We start from the raw sequence: 22,713 nt of genomic DNA on the forward strand, positions 1-22,713 counted from the left end.
AAAATAAAAATAAAAAATAAATAAAACAAATCTTGACTAGGATTGCTCACCCGGGAAGGGTAAGCCATTTACTTTCCTGGAGCAGAGACAAGAAATAGGGAAGGAGGTTGGGCAGTGCCAGTTTGCATTCTTTGACGGCATTGGCCTACCTGATGCTTCCTGAGCTAGGTAGGGGCACAGAACCTGCAAGGATGGGTTTTTATATCCTAATTCTCTGTTCCTCCCTCACTCTCTGAGAGACAGAGGCAGAGAACACCTCATGGTGGGAGGTAGCCTGTGACATGCCTTATTTGTTCTCTCTTTTCCCAACCTTTTGGGAAGGCCTCTCAGAGCTTGGGAAGTGGGAAGTGGTTCCCATCCATGGTTTCTCTCTTGCTCACTGCAGGGCTGGCAGGAATAGGCTGGTTCCCATCCTGTGACATCATGTCAATCTTCCTTTGCATCTTGAGCTTCTGCTGCCTCCCAGTTTCTATTTCCAGGGGAACATGGCGGCTGAGTCTATATTTGGTGGGATGTTCTGCTTCCCTTTGGCACATTTGACTCAGGCTGTGTTAATTAGACAAATTCAAGAGCCTGGAAACTGGAAACTGGAGTTCTGTAGCCTTTGCTACTTGTGTACCCCTGAGGCTGCCAGGGATAATGTGGCTGTTTTGGGCATAGTTCTTCCTGCCATTTGCATGATGAGGAATTCATCTTCTTCCAGGAAAAACTGTCTTAGTAAAGAATTTATTGTATGGTCTTTTGCCTTGAATGGCCTCATGAGTCTTCTGAGTCAAATTTATTTGTTCATTGAGTAGATATTTATTGAGTACCTACTGGGTACACAGGTCTCTGATAACAAGTACTAATAAAGGAAGTAAATAAGAGTCATGTGAAAACCATAGATAGTTGTTTCCAAGGGTGTTGAGAGGATATAGATATTATATTTTGAAAGTGATCAGTATGGGCTTTATAAGAAGGTGGAGTTTGAGTTGGACTCTCAAGGGTAGGATCTTGATTGGGGGCAGACTTGGGTGGAGGGGGGCTATAAAATGGAATTCCAGGTGGAGGAGATTGTGTGAGCAAAGGTAGGAGAAGGATGTATATGGGATCTGGCAAATGGATCAATATTATTTGAGCAAAGGATTTGTGTGGTGATGTTCAGAAATGAAGGCTGGGGCTAGACAGTGGGAGCACTTTGGGGGTTACATGGGGCATCACAGAAGGTTTTACAGCAGGGATGTAGTAGATGAAATTTGGATTTTAGGAAGCATCTTCTAAAAGAGCTATCTCCTGGAGGATAAATTAAAGGGAGGAGAAACTGAAAGCAAGGAGACCAGTTCAGCTCAAGTCAATAATATATGCTAATTTTTATTTCACATAGGTTAAATCATTTAATTTGCACAGCAATCCTCTGAGGTTGATACTATTATTATCTCTGTTTTAGCCAAGAAAATGAATGCACAGTGAGATTAGATGACTTATCCAACGTTATATAGCTGGTGAACCATGTCACTAGGATTTGCACTGAGGCAGTCTGGCTCTAGCATTATTCTCTTTACACTGCATGATACATTTTTCTGTATGTTTTGAACCCAAACCATGTGGAAGGAGCCACTAGCAACACAGACATGTAAATAAAACACAGTAAAACACATATAGTTTTGTCTTTCGTCACTTAGTTGAGAGGTAATTATTTGGATAGTTCAAATGATAATTAAGTCTTGAACTATGGTGATAGTAACAGAAAAAGGGGAATGATTGACAGAATATGGTGCATCTCTGTGAGATGCATCTCTTAAAGATTACTTACTGTCCTTTTTTTTTTTTTGCCTGATGTCCTGTGTCTTACAAACCATTATTTCATATATTGTGTCTAATTTATGGCATTTCAAATGGTAGTTTAAATATGCTCCCTTTTGTTTCATCTTGGCCAGAAGCCAAATCTCTGTCATTTTTTATTACACCTATATTTCAAATGAATAAATTGAATAAAGAGCCAGCCCAAGATTCCAAATTGTAAGTGTCCTTAAACCTCATAGCAAGCAGTCTTTAAGCACGTTCTGGTAGTTATTCTGCTTTTCTATTACCATCACCGTAGTTCAAAATTTAATTATCATCTGAACTGTCCAAATAATGGCTTAATTATTAAGAAGGACAAAACTATGTGTATTTTGTTTACACTTACGTGTTTACATGAAGTGAACACTATGCTTGTCCCAGTTTATTATCTTGAAAATTTCCAGGCCACACTGCAGAGAAGGGAAAATCAAATAGATGTCAGACTCCCTGAAATGAGGGGACAAAGCTGAGAGTCTGGTCAGTTGTAGTTCTCAGGACAGAGTAGCAGAGAGGGGAGAGTTGCATATAGATCTCCAGAGATTTTTAGGTCCCTTTTGAGTATTCAGCTGAGTACTTATGAGTGCCTGTGTGTGAGAAAACTACCTAAGCCTGGATAAAGAACTGCCTGAAAGGATTAGAGGTAACAGCCCTTACACAGAGTCAGAAATAGTGCCTATTCTCAAAAGCCACACTAGAAACCTCAAGGTTCAAGGGCATCGAGTGGAGTACACAAAAGAGTTTTCTTCAGCGCTTGGGATTAATGAGCTCTAGACTAGATACTACTCTGGTTCTGCATAGCAAATGTTAAAAGCAGGACACAAAAGGACTGAATTGTTTCCAAGAAACTGCATCAAAAACAAAGATCACAAATACTTGTGGGTAAAAATTTTAGCATACAGTAAGATAAAATTTGCAGTGTCAGCTATCCAATCAAAAATGATCAGCCATGCAAAGAAGATACAGTCTGTAATGAGATGAGTCAATCAACTGACATTGAATCAGAATTGACCCAGATGTTAGAATTAGCAGACAAGGCCATTAAAAATAATTACAACAGTATGCCATATGTTAAAAAAGTTAAGACATGGAAGATATAAAAGGCCAGATTCAACTTTTAAAAATGAGAATTACAATGTGTGGATAATACACTGGATGAGACTAGTGGTAGGTAAGACTTTGCAGAAGGAAAGTTTGGTGAACTTAAAGTCATAGCAACAGAAAATATCCAGAAAGAAAGAAAGAAAGAAAGAAAGAAAGAAAGAAAGAAAGAAAGAAAGAAAGAAAGAAAGAAAGAAGGAGGGAGGGAAAGGAAAGGAAAGGAAAGGAAAGGAAGGAAGGAAGGGAAAGGAAAGGAAGGAAGGAAGGAAGAAGGGAGGGAAGGAGGAAAAGAAACAAAGAAAAAGAAAGAATAAAAGAAAGAAAAAAGAAAGAAAGGAAGGAAGGAAGAAGGGAGGGAGGGAGGAAAAGAAAGAGAAAGAATGAAAGAAAAAAAGAAAGAAAAAGAAAGAAAAAAAAGGAAGGGAGAATTTTAAGAACGAATAGAGCATTAGTAAGCTGTGGAACAACGTCAAGTGACCTAATATGCATGTAATTGGAGTTTACAAAGGAGAAGAGAGAGAGAGAGAGAGAGAGAGAGAGGACAGAAAAAATTATTTGGAGAAATAATGGGTGAAATTTCTAAATTTGTTGAAAACTATAAACTCTCAGCTCCAAGAAGCTCACAGACTCCAAGCACAAGGAACTTGAAGAAAACTACACTAAGTCACATGACAAGCAAGTTGCTCAAAACCATCAGTAAAGAGAAAATCTGAAAAGCAGCCAGAGGAAGGAGACACATATGTACAGAGTTGGGACAAAGATAAGGATGAGAGCAGATTTCTTTTGGAAAAACAAGCAAATTAAAGGAAGAAGTACTGAAAGACAAATACCCCTGTCAACCTAGAATTTTATGTCCAAAGAACATATTTTTCAAATATGAAGGAAAAATGAAGATTTTTCAGACATGGAAAAGACATACTTATTATTAAAAACTCTTTAAATTCTTTAAGAGAAAGTAAACTGTTTAAACAAAAGCAGTAACAGTGTAGTGTAGTGTGGGATTTGTAGTATATATAAAAATCATAGGTAGGATAGCAGCAAAACAAGGGTTAGGAAGAGAAAATAGAAATGCACAATTGTAACGTTCTTACACTATATGAAGTAGTATGCTCTCTCTTTACTGCATAAAGTAAATATGCATAATATAAACCCTAAAGCAACCATGAAAATAACAAAGTAAAGAGTTATAGAGTAAACTATGTATAAAATGGAAATAAAATAGAATCATACAAATATTCAACTTATCCAAAATAAGGCAGAAAAAGAAGAGGGAAAGAACTACTAGAATGGACAAATAGAAAGATAAAAAGATAATAGATTAATACAACCATATCCATAAATACCCCAATTAAACAACAGAGATCGTCAGGTTGGAAAAAAACTATATATACTGCCTATAGGAAATACACTGAATATAAAGACACAAACTTTATAGCACTAAAAACCTATATTAGAAAAAAAAAGTCTCAGATCAGTGACTCAGATTCTGTCCTAAGAAACTACAAAGACCAAAGTAAACCCCAAGTAAGTAGGAAAGAAAGAATAAGAGCAGAAATAAATTAGAAAACAGAAAAATAGAAAATTAATGAAACCAAAAGCTAGTTCTTTGAGAAGGCCAATAAAATTGATAAACTTCTAGCCAGACTGATCAGGGAAAAAATGAGGGAACATACAATTACCAGTGTCAGGAGAGGTGACATCACTGTAGATTTTACAGGTGTTAAAAAAAGAATAAGGATAATGTTATGAACAATTTTTTACCAGTAAATTCTACAATTTAGATCAAATTGACAAATTCCTTGAAAGATAGAAGCTAACAAAGCTAGCTTAGAAAGAGACAACCTGAATAGCTGCATTATGTATTTAATTTTTGGCTGAAAACGTTTCTACAAAGACAATTCTAGGGCCAGATAATGTCACCAGTGAATTCTACCAAACATTTAAATAGGAAACTTACACAAACTCTTCCCAGAAAATTGAAGAGGAAGGAATACTTCCCAACTCATTTTATAAGGCCAGCATTGCACTGATAACCGAAAACAGACAAAAACACTGGAAGGAAAGAACATTATCCCTCATGGACATAATTGCAAAAATTCTGAACAAAATTTTAACAAACTGAATTCAAAAAGGTGGTAGATAAACCATGAAAATATGCTCAGCGTCATCAGTCATTTGAGAAAGACAAATTAAAACTTCAGTGGGGGCACCACTATATGTCTACCAGAATGACTAAAATTAAAAATGCTGATGATATGAAGTATTGGGAGGTGTGTGGAAGAATTGGAGCTCTTAAATGTTGGTGGTAGGAATGCAAAATGGCACACCACACTGAAAGACAGTTTAGCAATTTTTTAAAAAAGCTAAACATATATCTGCAATATGATACTGGCATTTCACCCGTTACTCACCCAAGAACAATAAAAGCATATGCTTATACAATGACTTGTACACAAATGTTCACTGAGGCTTTTTTTTGGAATAGCCCCAAACTGGAAACAACCCAAATACCCATCAACTAAAGAATGGACAAACTGTTACATCAGTACAATGGAATACTACACAGTAATAAAAAGGAACAAATTATTGATATAAGCTATAACATGGGGTGAATCTCTAATTATGCTGAGTAGAAAAACAGACAAAAATGAGTATATAATGTGTGATTCTATAGATCTCCATTCTAGGAGGTACACACTGATGTATGGTGGCAGGAAACAGTGCTTTCCAGGAGAGAATGGAGAAGTGGGGAAGGATGAGGGGGAGATTACCAAGGGGCACAAGAAAACCATTTGGGTCAATGAATATGTTCATTATCTTGATTTTGGTAATAGTTTGATATCTTATTCAATTATACTTCAGTAGAGCTCTTAAAAAATAATGACAACCTCAATGATTAAGAAGATGTTGTGTGAAAACTATATACTACACAGTGCTCCAGAAAAGTTAGTCATTAATTATATATAAGGGATTAAAAATGACTATGTGATTGTAAGATTAGGAAATTGTAAGGATGGTGGTAGAAGTAATAGAAATAAAGGATAGGAAATGATTTGCAAGAGATGGTGATTCTGTTTTCCCAACTGTGACATATAGGTGGAATACCCAGAAGCTAGTTGGGAATGTGGAACCACAGCTGCAGAGACGTGAGTGTGGCCACAAATACGTGCAAATGTTCACAGAGGCGAGGCTGGAGGCAGGAGGGTAGAGGAGATATTTGCAAGGACAGCATAGGGCAAGGGGAGAGTAGAAGTCTGTGGACACTCCTAGCAGATTGTATAGCAGTAATTGGGGTACTGTTTGAGATAGAGTAATTAGAGGTTATCTGAAATGATGACATTGGAGTTGAGCCAGCCATGTAGAGATAAAAAAGAATAGTGTTCCAGGCTGAGGAACAACTGGAGAGACCTGGAGATGGGAAAGACTTTGATGTGTTTTAGCAACTGTTTAGGAGGCCAGCGTGGCTAGAGTTGGTAAAGGAGGAAGAAGGTAGTTTAAGCCTTGGTTAGGTTGATAGGATGTAATGAGTTTAGATTTTGTCTTCAGGGTAAAATCTATGATGTGTTTTTAGAAAGGTCATTATGGATAAGTTGCAGGTGGATAAGTACTTGTGGAGGAGGCAAGTGAGAAGTTTCTTTCAGTAAGTAGTTCAGATGGGGAATGGTGGTGACTTGGACTAGGATCACCATGGAGTGGATAGATTAAAGGTAGAAAGATCAGGGCTTGATAAAAACCAAGGTCAGGAATCTTGGCAGTGACAAAACCATTGGGCCTTAAAATATTAGAGTTGGAAGTGGTATTAAGGATTGCTTGGTAGAACTCCTTAACCAACTACCATGTTTCCCATTTTGCTCTGGACACATACCTTAGCACATAGCAATAATTATCTTTCAAATTAGTGTGGTCCTTCAAAGTTTCCAATGTGTGTTCATATATGGTGTTTCCTTCAAGGGCATGGTCCTACCCTCCCTTTATCTCAGCTTGTTGCTCTGGTGTTCTGCTCCAGCCTGTTTGGTCATAGCTTGTTACTCAGGTGCAGGGAATGGTGGTTCTTGTTGTGTTATAAAGTGGGACCTGGGGAAGGGTAGGAGATACAGATGATGGAACAGAAGCTGAGGGAAGCAATTCCTCTCGAGACTGACTTCCAAGTACACAACCAGCCATCTTGTCTTCAGAGAAAGGCTAGCACTGCCTCCCTCTCTTCTTCGAAGCTTCTCCTTACATCCCAACCTATTGAAATCAGGCTCAGCATGCAGAAAGCATGCTATACTGTCTTCTCTTCTAGGGAGTCTTTCCCTGCTTCCCTTATCTGTTCTCATCTCACATTGTTTTGAACTCTCACTTTTGTATCTCTCTGGGCATTTGTCTCAGCTCAAGATATTATTAAGTATTTCAAACTTTCCCTGAGTGATTGTGTCTTCCACCTTTTTTTATGCCCCATGATCCTTACTGCATATAACTCATGCATATAGCAGGGACCTGGTGAAGGTTGTTGAATTGAACCCATTCAAGTTCAAATGCAAGCTTCAGACATGGTAGGTAGAGAGAAAAGTTAGAAGGGAACTAAGATTCCTATGTGAATGTTTGTTGATTCGAGAGAGAAAGAGAGAGTGCAAGCAGGAGGGAGGGAGGGAGAGGAAGAGGGAGAGGTAGAGGGAGAGGGAGAGGGAGAGGGAGAGGGAGAGAGACAGAGAGAGAGAGAGAGAGAGAGAGAGAGAATGAATCCCAAGCAGGCTCCACACTCAGTATAGAACCTGACATGGGGCTTGATCCCATGACCCTGGGACCATGACCTGAGCCAAAATTAAGAGTCAGATGCTCAACCAACTGAGCAACCCAGGTGCTTCTGAATGTTTATTTTTTTAATTAAAGTTTTTCTGGCTGAGATATAATTGACACATAACATTGTATTAGTTTTAGGTGTGCAACATAATGATTTGATATATCTATATACTGCAAAATGATTATCACAGTAAGTTTATTACTATCTGTCACCACATATAGTTACAATTTTTTTTCCTGGAGATGAGACTTTTAAGATAGATCTATTCTTTTAACAACTTTCAAATATACAATACGGTATTGGTAATTATAGTCTTCATGTTGTCCATCGCATTCCCAAGGCTTATTTATCTTATAACTGGAAGTTTGTGCTTTTACACCACCTTCCTCCATTTCACCCACCCCCCACGCCCTGCCTCTGGAAACCAAGAGTCTGTTCTCTGTAGCTATGAGTTTGTTTTGTTTTAGATTCTACATATGAGTGAAATCTTGTGATATTTGTCTTTCTCTGTTTGACTTATTTCACTTAGCATAACATCCTGTAGTTCCATTCGTTGTCGCAAATGGCAAGATCTCATTCCAATGTGTATGGAATATTGGAATGTTCCAATGTGTACACGCACACGCACGCACACACACACACACACACAAACACACCACATCTTCTTTATCCATTCATCTACTGATGGACACTGGGGTGGCTTCCTTATCTTGACTATTGTAAATGATGCTACAATAAACCTATATCTTTTCAAGTTAGTGTTTTCAACGTTTATTTATTTTTGGGACAGAGAGAGACAGAGCATGAACGGGGGAGGGGCAGAGAGAGAGGGAGACACAGAATCGGAAACAGGCTCCAGGCTCTGAGCCATCAGCCCAGAGCCCGACGCGGGGCTCGAACTCACGGACCGCGAGATCGTGACCTGGCTGAAGTTGGACGCTTAACCGACTGCGCCACCCAGGCGCCCCTCAAGTTAGTGTTTTCATTTCTTTGGGTAAATAACCCAGTAGTGGCAGTAGTAGAATTACTGGGTCATACGGTATTTCTATTTTTAATTTTTGAGGAACCTCCATTCTATTTTCCACAGTGGCTGCACCAGTTTATGTTCCCACCAACAATGCACAAGGATTCCCTTTTCTCCACATTCTCACCAACACTTGTTATTTCTTGTCATTTGATGATGGACATTCTAACTGGTGTGAGGTGATATCTCATTGTGGTTTTGATTTTCATTTCCCTGTTGATTAGTGATGTTCAGCATCTTTTTCATGTATCCGTTGACCATCTGTATGTCATTTTTGAAAAAATGTCTATTTAGAGTCTCTGCTCACTTTTAAATCATACATATGTGTGTATATACATATGTATGTGTGCGTGTGTGCACACGTGTGCACACACGCATATTTTTGGTGTTGAGTTGTATTCGTTCTTTATATATTTTGGATATTAATCCAGTGTCAGATATATCATTAGCAAATATCATCTCCCATTTAGTAGGTTGCTCTTTCAATTTGTTGATGGTTTCCCTCCCTGTGCAAAAGCTTTTATTTTGGTGTAGTATTTCCCTTGCCTAGAAGACATATCTAGAAAAATGTTGCTAAGGCTAATGTTAAAGACATTACTGCCTATGTTTTCTTCTAGGAGTTTTGTGTTTTCATGTCTAACAATTAGGGGTTTAATCCATTTTGAGTTCATTTTTGTGTATGGTATATAAAAATGATCTAGTCTCATTCTTTTGCATGTAGCTATCCAGTTTTCCCAGCACCATTTATTGAAGAGACTGTCTTTTCCCCATTGTATATTCTTGCCTCTTTTATTATGGATTAGTTGACCAAATAGGTTTATTTCTGGGTTCTGTATTCTGTCCCATTCATCTATATGTCTATTTTTGTCAGCACCATACTTTTCTTTATTACTATAGCTTTGTAGTATATACTGAAATCTGGGATTGTGATACCTTAAGTTTCATTCTTCTTTCTCAAGATTGTTTTGATAATTTGTGGTCTTTTGTGGTTCCATAGAAAGTTTAGGATTATTTTTTCTAGTTCTCTGAAAACTGTTGTTGGTGTTTTGATAGGGAATGCATTGAATCTGTAGATTTCTTTGGGTAGTATGGACATTTTAACAATATTGATTATTCCAATCCATGGACATGGTAGGTCTTTCCATTTGTTTATATTATCTTCAGTGTCTTTGATAGTTTTAAGAGTACAGGTCTTTCACCTCCTTGGTTAACTTATTCCTAGGTATTTTATTTCTTTTGATGCAATTTTAAATGGAATTGTTTTCTTAATTTCTCTTCCTGATAGTTTGTTATTAGTTTATGGAAAAGCAACAAATTTCTGTATATTAGTTTTATATCCTGCAGCTTGGCTAAATTAATTACTTCGAATAGTTTTTTTTTTTTTTTTTGGTAGTCTTTAGGGTTTCCTATGTGTAGAATCATGTCATCTGCAAATAGTGACAAATAAGGACAGTCTAACTTATCCTTTCCCAACTTGGATTCCTTTTATTTCTTTTTCTTGTGTGATGGTTGTGGCCAGGACTTCCAGGACCATGTTGAATAAAAGTGGTGAGAATGGACATCCATATCTTGTTCTAATCTCAGAGGAAAAGCTCTCAGTTTCTCACCACTGAATATGATGTTAGCTGTGAGTTTCTCATTTATGGCCTTTATTATGTTAAAGTATGTTCCCTCTAAACCCATTTTGTTGAGAGTTCTTACCATGAACAGATATTACTTTTCTCAAATACTTTCTCTGTATCTATTTATATGATCACATGATTTTTATCTTTCATTTTGTTAATGTGTATCATATTGATTGATTTATGGATATTGAACCATTTTGCATCCCTGAAATAAATCTCACTTGATTGTGGTGAATGGTCCTTTTAATTTATTGTGGAATGTGGTTTGCTAATATTTTGTTGAGGATTTTTGCATATGTGCTCATCAGAGATATTGGCCTGTAGTTTTCTATCTCTCCCTCCCTTTCTTTCGTTTCTTTCTTTCTTTCTTTCTTTCTTTTCCTATCAAGGTAATGCTGGCCTCATAGAATGCATTTATTTGGAAGCTTTTTTTACCTCTGCTATATTTTGGAATAGTTTGAGGAGAATAGGTATTAACTCTTCTTGAAATGTTTGGTAGAATTTATCTATGAATCCCTCTGGTCCTGAACTGTTGTTTGTTGGGAGTGTTTTGATTACCAGTTCAATTTTGTTACTAGGCCAATTGGCCTGTTCATATTTTTTATTTCTCTTGATTCAGTTTTGGAAGATTGTATGCTTCTAGGATTTTATCCATTTCTTCTAGGTTGTTCAATTTGTTGGCATATAATTTTTCATTGTAGTCTCCTATAGCCTTTTATGTTTCTGTGGTGTTGTTATTTCTCTTCTTTGATTTCTGATTTTATTTATTTGGGTTCTCTCTCTTTTTTTCTTGATGAGTCTGGTAAAAGATTTATCAATTTTATGTTTTCAAAGAACCAGCTCTTGGTTTCATTGATTTTTTCTATTGTTTTTTTAAATCTCCATTTCATTTATTTCTGCTCTTACATTTATTATTTGCTTCCTTCTGCTAACTTTGGGTTTTGTTTGTTCTTTTCTAGTTCCTTGAAGTGTAGGGTTAGCTTGTTTATTTGAGATTTTTCTTGTTTCTTGAGGCAGGCCTATATCACTACACATTTTTCTCTTAGAACTACTTTTGCTGTGTCCCAAAGATGTTGGACTATACTGTTTTCATTTTCATTTGTCTCCATGTATTTTTTCTTTCCTCTTTGATTTCTTCATTGACTCACTGGTTGCTTAGTAGCATGTTGGTTAAGTTGCATGTGCTTGTGTTTTTTTCCAGTTTTTTTTTCTTGTTTCCAACTACCATTGTAGTTGGAAAAAATGTGTGATATGACTTCAGTTTTCTTAAATTTAGTGAGATTTATTTTGCGGCCTAACATATGATTTATCCTGGTGACTGTTTCATGTACACTTGAAATGAATTAGTATTATGTTGTTTGGGGATATATACCCGTATATACCTGTTAAGTTCACCTTGTCTAATGTGATATTCACAGACTGTTCCCTTATTGATTTTTTTGTCTGAATGATGTATCCATTGATATGAGTTAAAGTTTCTTTCTATTATTGTAATACTGTCAATTTTCTCCTTTATGTCTATTAGTATTTGCTTTATGTGTTTAAGTTCTCCAGTATTGAGTACATAGATATTTACAACTGTTATATCCTCTTGTTGTGTAATAATTTTATTATTCCTAATTACAGGCTTTTCTTTTCCACTTAAAGAAGTCTCTTTCACACTTCCTATAAGGCCAGTTTAGTGGTGATAAACTCCTTTAACTTTTGTTTGGGAAACTCTTTACTTCTCCTTCAATTGTCATAGATAACCTTGTCAGGTGGAGTATTCTTAGTTGTAGGTTTTTTTTTTTTTTTCCTTTCAGCACTTTGATATATCATGCCATTCCCTTCTGGCCTGCAAAGTTTCTGCTGAAAACCTGATAGCCTTATGGGGTTTTCCTTGTGGTTTACTAGTTGCTTCTTTCTTGATGCTTTAAAAATTCTCTTTATCTTTAACTTTGACATTTTCATTAATATGTGTTGTGGTGTGGACCTGCTTGGGTTCATATTGTTTGGAACTCTCTGTACTTCCAGAATCTGGATGTTTGTTTCCTTCCCCAGGTTAGGGAGTTTTTAGCTATTATTTTTTCAAAGAACTTTTTTTTTTGCCACTTTTTCTTTTTCTTTTTCCTCTGGGACACCTATAATGCAAATGTTTGTTTGCTTGATGTTCAAGAGATCTATTCTTATTTTGTTTTATTCTTTTTTCTTTTTGCTGTTAAGCTTGGGTGATTCTTATTACCCTGTTTTCCAGATCACTGATCTGTTTCTGCATCCTCTAATCTACTGTTGAGTCCCTTTAGTGTATTTTTCATTTCAGTTTTTGTATCCTTCAACTATTATTGGTTCTTTTTTTATATGTTTTTTGTCTTTTTTGAAGTACTCACTATAGTCATCTACTCTTCCCTCCACTCCAGTGAGCATCTTTATGACAATTATTTTGAAATCTTTATCAGGTAAGTTGGTTATCTCCATTTCATTTAGCTTATTTTCTGAGGTTTTGTCTTGTTTTTTTTTTTTTTTTTCATTTGGTATGTATTCTGTCTCATTTTGCTTGACTTTCTGTGTTTGTTTCTATTAATTAGGCAGAAGAGCTACTTCTTCTAAACTTGAAGAAATTGTCTGGTGTATGGTCACCCCTGTGCAGACTGTGTGTGCCTGGTAATTTTGGCTGGCTGGCTGGAGTTGTGGCTGACTTGGGTTGTGGGTCCTGGGGCACTTCATGCTGTGGTTGCCCTGGTAGGATGACTAGAGTTGAAGTGGGCATGGGCCAGTGTGGCCCGAGGGTTCCCTGGCAGGACAGCTGAACTTGAAGTGGGAAATGCTGGTGGAGTGCTGGGGCTCTCCATGAAGAAAATATCCTGGGAGGACAGTTGAAGCTGACATAGGTACAGGCTAGGGTGTTGTGTGGCACTCTGTGCGTGGGGAGTCCTGGTGGGGTAGCTGGAGGTGAAGTAGGGTGTGGGTTGAGGGGTCCTGGCACTCTGTACTGAAGATGTCCTTGTTACTTGTCTGGAGCTGAAGTGGTATGAGCTAGGAGTGGTTCTGGAATGCTTTGTGCCTGGGTCATCTTGGTGATCTGGCTGGAGCTGTAGAGAGCACTGACCAGGGGTTTCCTGCACTGGGGCCACTGTGATAGGAGGATTGGGTTAGTGTGGCCTAGAGGCCTGTGGCTCACCGAGGTGCTAGGCTGGCTGGTCTCTGCTCCCATCCATACTGTCAAGGTAGAGGGGAAATGTAAACTGTGGCTCCCACCAACTTCTTCAACCTGAAGAGAGTTGTAGCAGCTACCCCACATTTGGCAGAGTTCTAGGGCTGGTTCCTTTATATTTTAGTTGCCCTTTTATTTTCTTTTATTCCCCCCCATATTTATATTTAAATTCCAGTTAGTTTCAGGTGTAGAATTTAATGATTCATCACTTACATACAATACCCAGTGCTCATCACAAGTACCCTTCTTAATACCCATCGCCTATTTAACCGGTCTCCCTGACCACCTCCTCTCCAACAACCCTCAGTTTGTTCTCTATAGTTAAGAGTCTGTTTCCTGATTTGCATTTCTTGTTTCCCCCTCACTATGTTCATTTGTTTTGTTTCTTAAATTCAAACTGCGGCATTTTTTTTTCTGTGCCCTGGGGCAAGTGAATCTACTCACAGTCTCTTAGTACTATTCCTCCCCACTGCAGTTTGCAATGTTGGGGATGAAGGTTTCCTTTGTTACCTCTGTCTCTTTTGCCATTCTCTCTGTAGTCTGTCTTTCATTGTACGGAAGCTATTAAGTCAGCCCTCTGTTCTTCAGGAGGAACTGTTCTATATATAGGTGTGGATTTGGTGTGTCTATGGAGAAGGTGAGTTCAGGGTTTTCTTATGTCACCATCTTGGCTCAGAAGTCCATATTTTATTTATTTATTCATCTGTTGATGGACACTTGGGTTATTTCCATGTTTGGTTATTGTAAATAATGCTGCAGTGAACATGAAGGTGTAGAGATCTTTTCAAAAGAGTGATTTCATTCCATTGGGATAAATACCCAGTAGCGTAGTTGCTGGATCATATGGTAATTATATTTTTAACATTTTGAGGAACCTCCATTCTATTTTCCATGGTGGCTACTCCAATTTATATTCCCACCAACTTCGTACAAAGGTTACCTTTTCTCCACATGCTTGCCAAGGCTTATTATTTCTTGTTATTTTAATGATAACCATTTTAACAGGTGTGAGGTGATAGCTCATTGTGGTTTTGATTTGCATTTCCCAAATGATTAGTGAGGTTGAGCACCTTTTCATTTACCTGTTGGCCATTTTGTGTATCTCCTTTGGAAAAATTCCTGTTTAGATCCTCTGCTCATTTTTTTGGTTAAAGTGGTTTCTTTTTTCCTTTTGAGTTGTATGAGTTTTTTTTTTTATATTTTTGATATTAACCCCTTATCAGATATATGATTTATAAATATTTTCTCCTATTCAGTGTGTTGCCTTTTCATTTTGTTGGTGGTTTTCTTTAATGTGCAGAAGCTTTTTAGTGTGATGTAGTCCTACTTGTTTATCTTTTCTTTGTTGCCTCCCCTGTGAATTTTGATTATAGTATCTCTACGCCAGGTATAAATGATGGAGTAGGAGTGGAGATGGGGACAGAAAGGAAATAAAGGGAATGAATGGAGCACTTGGGGGTGCTAGAATTAGGAAAGTATGTCTGTGGCAAAATGCCCTTAGAGAACTACAATTCTGAGTATGAGCCTGACCACCATCCTAACTCTTCCTTGTTTAAAATTTAAAATAGTCTATGGGGAGATATTCTCTTTTTAGGATCATTATTCTGATTTTATTACAGAGCTCAGTTGGGAAATTAATTTTTTATTTTAGGAATTTGCTAGAATATATCTGTGGCAGAAACTGGTAAATACTCAATAAGCTCATTTCCTCCTCTTCCTGGGCATATAGCTTGACTACATTTCTCTGTCTTTCTTCTCCCTTGTAGTTAGGTATGGATGTAAAATGGAGCCCTGGCCAGTGGAATATGGGCAAAAGTAATGGCTGGCTAGGTCTGGCCCTTCCTGCATTATCATCTATGCTTTTTCTCTTCTTGTGTGCTGGCTGAATGCCAGAGATCCCGTCTAGAGGAGCACTATCCAGTAGAACTTTTGTGGTGATGAAATGTTCTAGAGCTCTGCTATCCAATATGGTAGCCATGCATTTACTGTGCACGTCAAATACAGCTAACAGGACTGGGGTACTGAATTTTTAATTTTATTTAATTTTAGTTAATTTAAATGGCTACAAGTGGCTAGTAGCTACCATGCTGGATAGCACAGCTTTTAATGGAAGGAGTCTGGTCTCTGAGTGACTGGATTGAGCAGAGTTCTTGGCCTACCTGCACAACATGGTAAAGTGCATGAGAAATACGTATTTACTGTGTTAAGACACTGAGATATAATATCTGTTCCATAAAATGAGGGATACCTGCTGATATACCTACACTAAAAATTCATATGGTATGCATCTTCAACTGGAAAGCAATGTGGCTGGACAAACCCAATATCTAATATCAAACCTAATTATCTAATGTCATTCCTAAATAGACAATTTAATCTTATTTCACCTCCCTTAAGCTCCCAGTTTTGCCCCCCATCCTATTTTCTCGGAGGGAAGTGATGAACAAAAGGCCATGAGGCAAACACTACCTCCTTTTCCTACTCAGGGTAGAAGAAACTGCTCAGGGTTCTGATTTCCTCTCCATCCTAGCTCACTGTGTAGGCTTGGGCAAATCACTTGTTATTATCTCTTGTTGTTGACTTCCTTACCTATAAAATTATGATTTCTGGATTTGCTTTTTTTTTTTTTTTTTTTTTTTTTAAATATATGCTCTCTTCAGCATCCTGTTTCTTCTTCTTTGCTTGGGTGATCCTCACTCCAAGTGCTTCTGGCTCAGGGCCCTTCCAGGCCTTTCTAAGTTCTATTCTGTGCCTCTGTCTTCACACCTTCATGTCTTTCCTCTTTATCATTGATTATGCCCATACCTGTTAATACTGCCTCACACCTTACTCACTTTCAGCCTCTCCAGCCTCATTTCCATGTCAAACTCTGCTCAGATGGCTTTTAGGAATATCACTATAATGCCCTTCTGTTCATCTTCAAAAGGGTGGGATCTGGGAACAGATGAGTCTCCCCTGTCTGAGTACTTAATCCTGTGACATGGTTTTTCTCCCATATCTATAAATTCTAGGCTTTTACTTCCTTCACTCCCAGAGTGTCTGAAGAATTAAAAGTTTGTAAATTGCCTTGAATTCCTTGGGGATAACTAGCAAGTGTAAAGAATAAAAATCATTTCATATAAAGCTGTTGAAAAACAGGCAGTGAATTGATTCACAGTCTCCCCCATTGGGCTATGATTATGAGTGTCTCAGATGAAATATCACATTTCAGCAAGACAGGTGATGCCTGTGTTAGGCTGCTAATTGTAATAAAAAGCTTAATTTGCACTTCTGTTTCTCATTCCAGTGGGTTGGGGAGTGGGGGTGGCAAGGATGGGGCTATTCAGGGAGTCTTTATAAGCTTGTCCTTGAGTTGGTGATGGGAAAATGATTGTTCCAGCATTGTACAGTCAAAGCTTGACTGCTGTGTGCCATTAGCTCCCCAGCTATTCTGTTTCTCAATAACATTATCATTTTTCCTGTCTCCTAAGGTATAAGCTTTGCATTCATCACTTACTCACCTACCTCTTCCTTTTATTTTCCTTACGCTTGTCCTCCCCTCCTTTCTCCTTTTCTTGTACCCCCATTTCTCTTTTCTTCCCTTCCTTTCTTTTACCATAATTCCTTAATAATTTTGATTATCTATTATATTGAAGAGACTGAAATAAGGTGATGAATGAGATAAAAAAGTTCCCTGCCATTGTGTAATTGCAAACTATGATGGTTGACAAACAATGATACAAGGAATTCTGACAAAGAGTTATTTAGTTGTTCATTCAACAAATAATTAAAGAGAGCTTACTGTGAGCCAGGCAGTGTTCTACAGACTTAGGATACACCAGTGAACAACTGATAGTGGGGATATGATGGGCAAAGCACAGCCTTCTCTGAGATTGCAAAGCAGGTAATCTTGTCTCACCTAAAGGATCTAGAGGGACCCCAGAGAAGAGGTGCTTTGATTGAACCCAGCAGGATGAGAAGAAATTAGTTTGGCCAAAAGGGTCAGGGGAAATGGTTCAGCTAGCTGTTGCAGGGGAGGAGCTTGTGAGAAAGAAGGAAAAGAGTTTATTCACTGCTAGTGCATATGGTGTATGGGTCCAGAGTGGCAAAAATGAGTCCTGAGACCCAGGCAGGGACCAATCCATAACGGCCATCTAAGCCACCGCAGTGAGTCCAGAATTCATTCAGGGCATTTGAAGACCACTGAAGGTAAGGACAATTTGTATTGGAACTGTCCAACAGAACTTTCTGTGATGGTGGAGATTCTGCGATGGCCAATATGGTAGCAACTAAGCATGGTAACTTTTGCACACTTGAAATATGGACTATTGTGCCTAAGGAACTGAATTTTATTTATTTTATTTTATTTAAATTTAAATGGCCACACGTGGCTAAAAGCTACCTTATTGGACAGTGCATATCTGAATCATCTTTTCAAATCATATCCAGAATTAAACCACATGTTTTCTGCACTGCACCACCGCGTGGCCTTCTGCTCCTGTGAAGCCTTTCCCAACCACTGAGGCCCGAGGTACCAATCAAATCTCCCAGTTAATTGGATAGCAACTTCCTACAGGTTCTTATGTGTGTCTGCCTTCTTCCTTCACACTCTCAGACTGAGGACTACTCTTGGCTTTTGTTTTTATCCTATGGCAGGGCACATAGCCTCTGTTCACTGAGTAATTTTTGTTTCGGGATTGACTCTTGTTTTCCTTCCTGGGCTGATTATGGGTAAAAAGCTCAAGGATGCAGACACTAGCTTGGTCTATGGGCTGCCCCATTAGATTTGTATATCCCAGCCCCCTGAATGTGCATGGGGGACATCTGCCTGAGAAGCCAACCTGCATGGCCTCTCAGAGTCCTGCCAGAATCTCTCACTTGTCCACCCCTTGGACACTTCAGTTCTGTGAATGAAGTGAGGTAGAGGGATTCTCTGCTTCTTCATGGAAAGGCAAGATGTCACTTCATGGCGCCTTGTTGCCACCCAGAAGAACTGTTGGGTTGCTTTTCTAAAAGCCTTATGGTGACAGGGGGCTTGCTTTCCATTCCTGTATTTTCTCTTGACAGTCAAATCACTTTCCCACTGGGGTTTACAGCTTAAAACTGATTGGGAAAGGGTCTTTTTTCCACGCTTATGTTTTCAGCTTGAAGCATAAAAGAAAATGCTCTTATGCTTTCAATTGATTTGGGGATAATCAATGATCCACCACTTTTCTTGCTTCCCTCAGTCACCAGAGCCAAAGATGTGTGAAGCTCCCACCTGAGTCCTCTCATGTGATTAGCCCAGGGCTAGTTCTTCTCTCTCTGGAAGTACAGATAGTGTTGCCCCATTTTCAGAGTACATAGAAGATAAGGGACGTGGTAATTTTAGTGATGGAATGAAGATTTTGCCCTGGCAGAGTCTCAGTTCCCACTTGGAGAATGTATTTTCATAGAATTAACGACAGACTGTCGCAAATATCATTTAGTCAGTGCTTATATTTTCTCAGTGTCCCTTCGGTTGTTGTCACCTGCAGTGACAGGGGCCTCATTGCCACTTGAGGCTGTCCTCCTGTCCTCAGGCCCTTCTGACTATTGGAACATACTTCACTGGGCTGAACTAAAATCTGCCCATGGGAGCTTTCACTCCTGGCTTCTGGCCTTCCTCTGGGGACCTGATAAGCCCAGCCTCATCATCCCTCCTTCACATGAATACCCCTGAGTATTTGATGATAGCCCAGTCTTCTCTTCTCTACTAGGCTCCCAGAGTTCTTTCAATGATTTCTTGGCGGATGGGATATCAAGCCCCAGTCCTCTTGGCTGGCCGTTTTTAGTTTCTCCTCAGAGCAAGCACCCAGAAGAAAACAGATCAGCTTTATACAGAGATGTGGAGAATTAGCATCCTGGGCAGAAATGGCATGAAATCTTGTGTAGTTGTGTATCACAGGGAGGCCCAAAGTAGTGGTCCTGCCTGCATAGTGAGGGAATCTTACTTTTTGTCCTGTGTCCTCAGACAGACTCAGCTGTGGGAGGATATGTCTCTCATTTGCATCAACACTGTCTGGCACAGTGTCTCATCCAGATTGGGTACTTGGTGAATATTTGCTGTTGGGCTGTGGGGATGATATCAGTCCTGCTTTAGAGCAGAGGGCGTCCAGAGAGAGAATGAAATGAGATGGGATGCATGTAGGATCTAAAGAGCACTTCAAGTGAGGGCACAGACCTTACAATTAATTCAAAAAATAAATGAAGAGGCAGTGGAAGGAACTGAAGGAAGAGACTGAAGTGGCTGCAGCCACAAGAAAGATGATATTAGGAGAGGCAGACTCTGTATTGGGATGGGAGAGGTGAGAAGCAGAACACTTGTTGTTTTCCATTTCTCCAGGAGACTCCTTCTTGAGGCCTCCCCCTCTGCATAAATGATGGCCACTCCTTACAATGGCTCTCAGAAGCAGGAGACAGGGCAGGACTGTTGTGTTCTTTGTTCAGATGAGCAAAGGGCCCAGGGGATTTGCCTCACCTTCCCAAGGGAACAGGATCAGTTATGGACCCAGCGTTCCTGCGGCCATTCATGTCACTGTGGGAATTGGCTTCAGTGAATTCAGGGATGGCCAGAAATGAGAGGTTAGGAAACTGGAGAAAGTTGAGAGAGCTTTTAAAAGAAGCCATGCTGTTCATGGTGTTTGGTGGTGCCAGTTTGATTCAGTTCAGTAGCTATTTGTTGAGTCTCTGTGTGTCCTTCCTGCTGGAAAGAATAGTCATGCACTCTATTCCTTCAGAAAAGCAATATGGGCATGAAGCTCAGTGACAGCTACCCATCAACAGGGGAATGCATTTAATTTATGAGTTGGGGAAAGATATAACGGGCTCAAAATACTCTTTTGTATAATAAGAGATTAGAACTTGGAGAATGTATTTTCATAGAATTAATGACAGACTGTCGCACCTCTGGCTTAGAGGTGATTCTCTTAGGCTGCCAGCTCAGTGCTTGGCCCTGTGGCTCCACGTCTGAGAGCCCTAGGTCCTGTGGAAGTCACAAAGATGAACAAGATATGGTGAGCCACAACAAATTACAATCTAGCAAGGGAAGTAAGTCAAATGGACATGTAGCTATATAATTATATTATTCCACTATGCTGTTTTTACAAGGGAGGGAGAAATTGCTTCCTACTGAGAGGATAACTAGAAGCTTCATGAAGCAGGAGATAATTTGACATGCTGTTTGACCTCCAAACTCCCCCTGCCCTTATTTTTCCATTTCTATACTTTCCACCCAGGTGGTCAAACCAAAATTCCAGAGGAGTCATTACTGATGCTTCTCTTTTTCCTCTCCTCTGATATCCAATCTGTTGCTGGTTTGCTTAGCATCTATCTCCAGCATAGAACTTGATTCTATCCATTTCACTCTATTCACTGTCACCACTGAAACCCTGGACACAACCACCTGTTGCTGGGACTGTTGAAAGAACTTTCTAGGTGGCTTAAAATTCTGCTCATTTTCCTAGCCTATCAACAGTGTTTTTGCAGCAGCCAGAGTAATCTCCCCAAAAGGTAATTCAAGATCCTGGCATTCCTCTGCTCACAAAACCTATGTGGCTTCTTATATTAGTCAGTGAAATATTTTTTCACAGGTTTGTTTTTTTTCCAGTTTGCATTTTATTGATGCCAGTGTTCAGACCTTGACCACATATTCCTGCAGTGGGAACAGCCTCTCCTCCTGCTGCTGCTTCTTGGTCTTCAGGTTCTCTTTGTGCTTGGTCAGCTGGCAGCACCTGGCATATGTCTTCCTGGGCTGCAGATCCACGGGCTTTTACTTCTTCTTCTTCTTCTTCTTCTTCTTCTTCTTCTTCTTCTTCTTCTTCTTCTAATGTTTCTTTATTTTTGAGAGGGAGAGAGAGAGAGAGAGAAAGTGGGGGGGGGGACAGAGAGAGAGGGAGACAGATCCCAAGCAGGCCCTTTGCTGTCAGTGCAGATCCTGATGTGGGTCTCAAACCTGAGCCAAACTGTGAGATCATGACCTGAGCCAAAACCAAGAATTGGATGCTTAACTGACTGAACTAGCCAGGTGCCCCAGGGGCTTGTACTTCTTTCCCTTGTATAATTTCCTGAGGTTCCCTTTCTGAGTCTGGTTAATGACAGTGAGAACATGGGCAATAGATTTGCTAACAACTCAGATCTTGGAGAGTTTGGAAGGAAGCTGTGTGGCCTGTCACTTTGGTGACACACAGCTGGGACAGTTCCATCTTCAGGTTTTCTAGCTGTTTAGACAGCTCCCTCTTCTTGCTATGAAGGTATTGAGCCTTAATCCTGGCCATGGCTACACAAGCTGCTGCCACCTGCTCCTTGGGGAAGAGAACAATTTTAGATATTTTAAACAAGGAATATTAATATAAGATTTTGTTGCATAGATGAAATAGAGGATGGGAGGCAACCAGAGCAGGAAACCGCTTCTAACTCTAGGTCGGTAGGACCCAAACCCCAGAACCTAGAAGCTGCTCAACCATGATGCATCCTGCCTGGTGGGAGCTGTGACCTTAGAGGAAGGGGATGTCTTGTGGGAAGCTGCAAGGACAAAGGAGATGCCACCATTGTTGTAAAATGCCAATTGAAACCAAGAAGAGGGGAATACTCCAGCCTCTCTCTTCTTCCTGTATACTAGTCTTCCATTATCAAGACCCTTGAGAAAGGCTGAATGGTAGAAATAGATTGACAGAAAGTAGGTGAAGACTGGCATACTCCCAGCTCTCTGCCATTGCCTGCAGGGCCTCACCTGATCTGCCCCTGACCACCTGTCCATCCTTGCCTTGTACCAACCTGTTTTCCTCCTAGCAGGCCTGCTCTGCCAGTCTCCTTTCTGGTCCTGGAGTATCCCAGGCTCTTCTTTCCGTACTCCTTTGGATAATGTTCTCTCTTTCTGGAATAGGCATCCCTTGGTCACTTTCATGGTTGGCTCCTTCTTTGCATCCTTCAGTCTTAGCTCAAATGGTACCTCCCCAGGGGGCCTTACCTGACCACTTTATTTATTTATTTATTTATTTATTTAAAGTTTATTTTTTAGAGAGAGAGAGAACAGGGGAGGGGAGAGAGAGAGGGAGACACGGAATTCGAAACAGGCTCCAGGCTCTGAGCTGTCAGCACAGAGCCTGACGCGGGGCTTGAACCCATGACTCATGAGATGATGACCTGAACCAAAGTCAGATGCTCAACCAACTGA

The 22,713-nt window shown here is 39.5% G+C and overlaps 1 pseudogene; it reads right to left on the bottom strand.

Moving 5' to 3' along the window:
- Positions 1-326: 326 nt before the first annotated feature.
- On the bottom strand, positions 327-21,814 carry LOC124509854 (60S ribosomal protein L35-like; annotated as a pseudogene).
- Between the last annotated feature and the right edge of the window lie 899 nt (positions 21,815-22,713).

This window comes from Lynx rufus, unplaced genomic scaffold (assembly GCF_022079265.1).
Source record: "Lynx rufus isolate CCGP_SWC_20201006 ecotype Redwood Valley unplaced genomic scaffold, mLynRuf1.p SCAF_15, whole genome shotgun sequence".
NCBI lineage: Eukaryota > Metazoa > Chordata > Mammalia > Carnivora > Felidae > Lynx > Lynx rufus.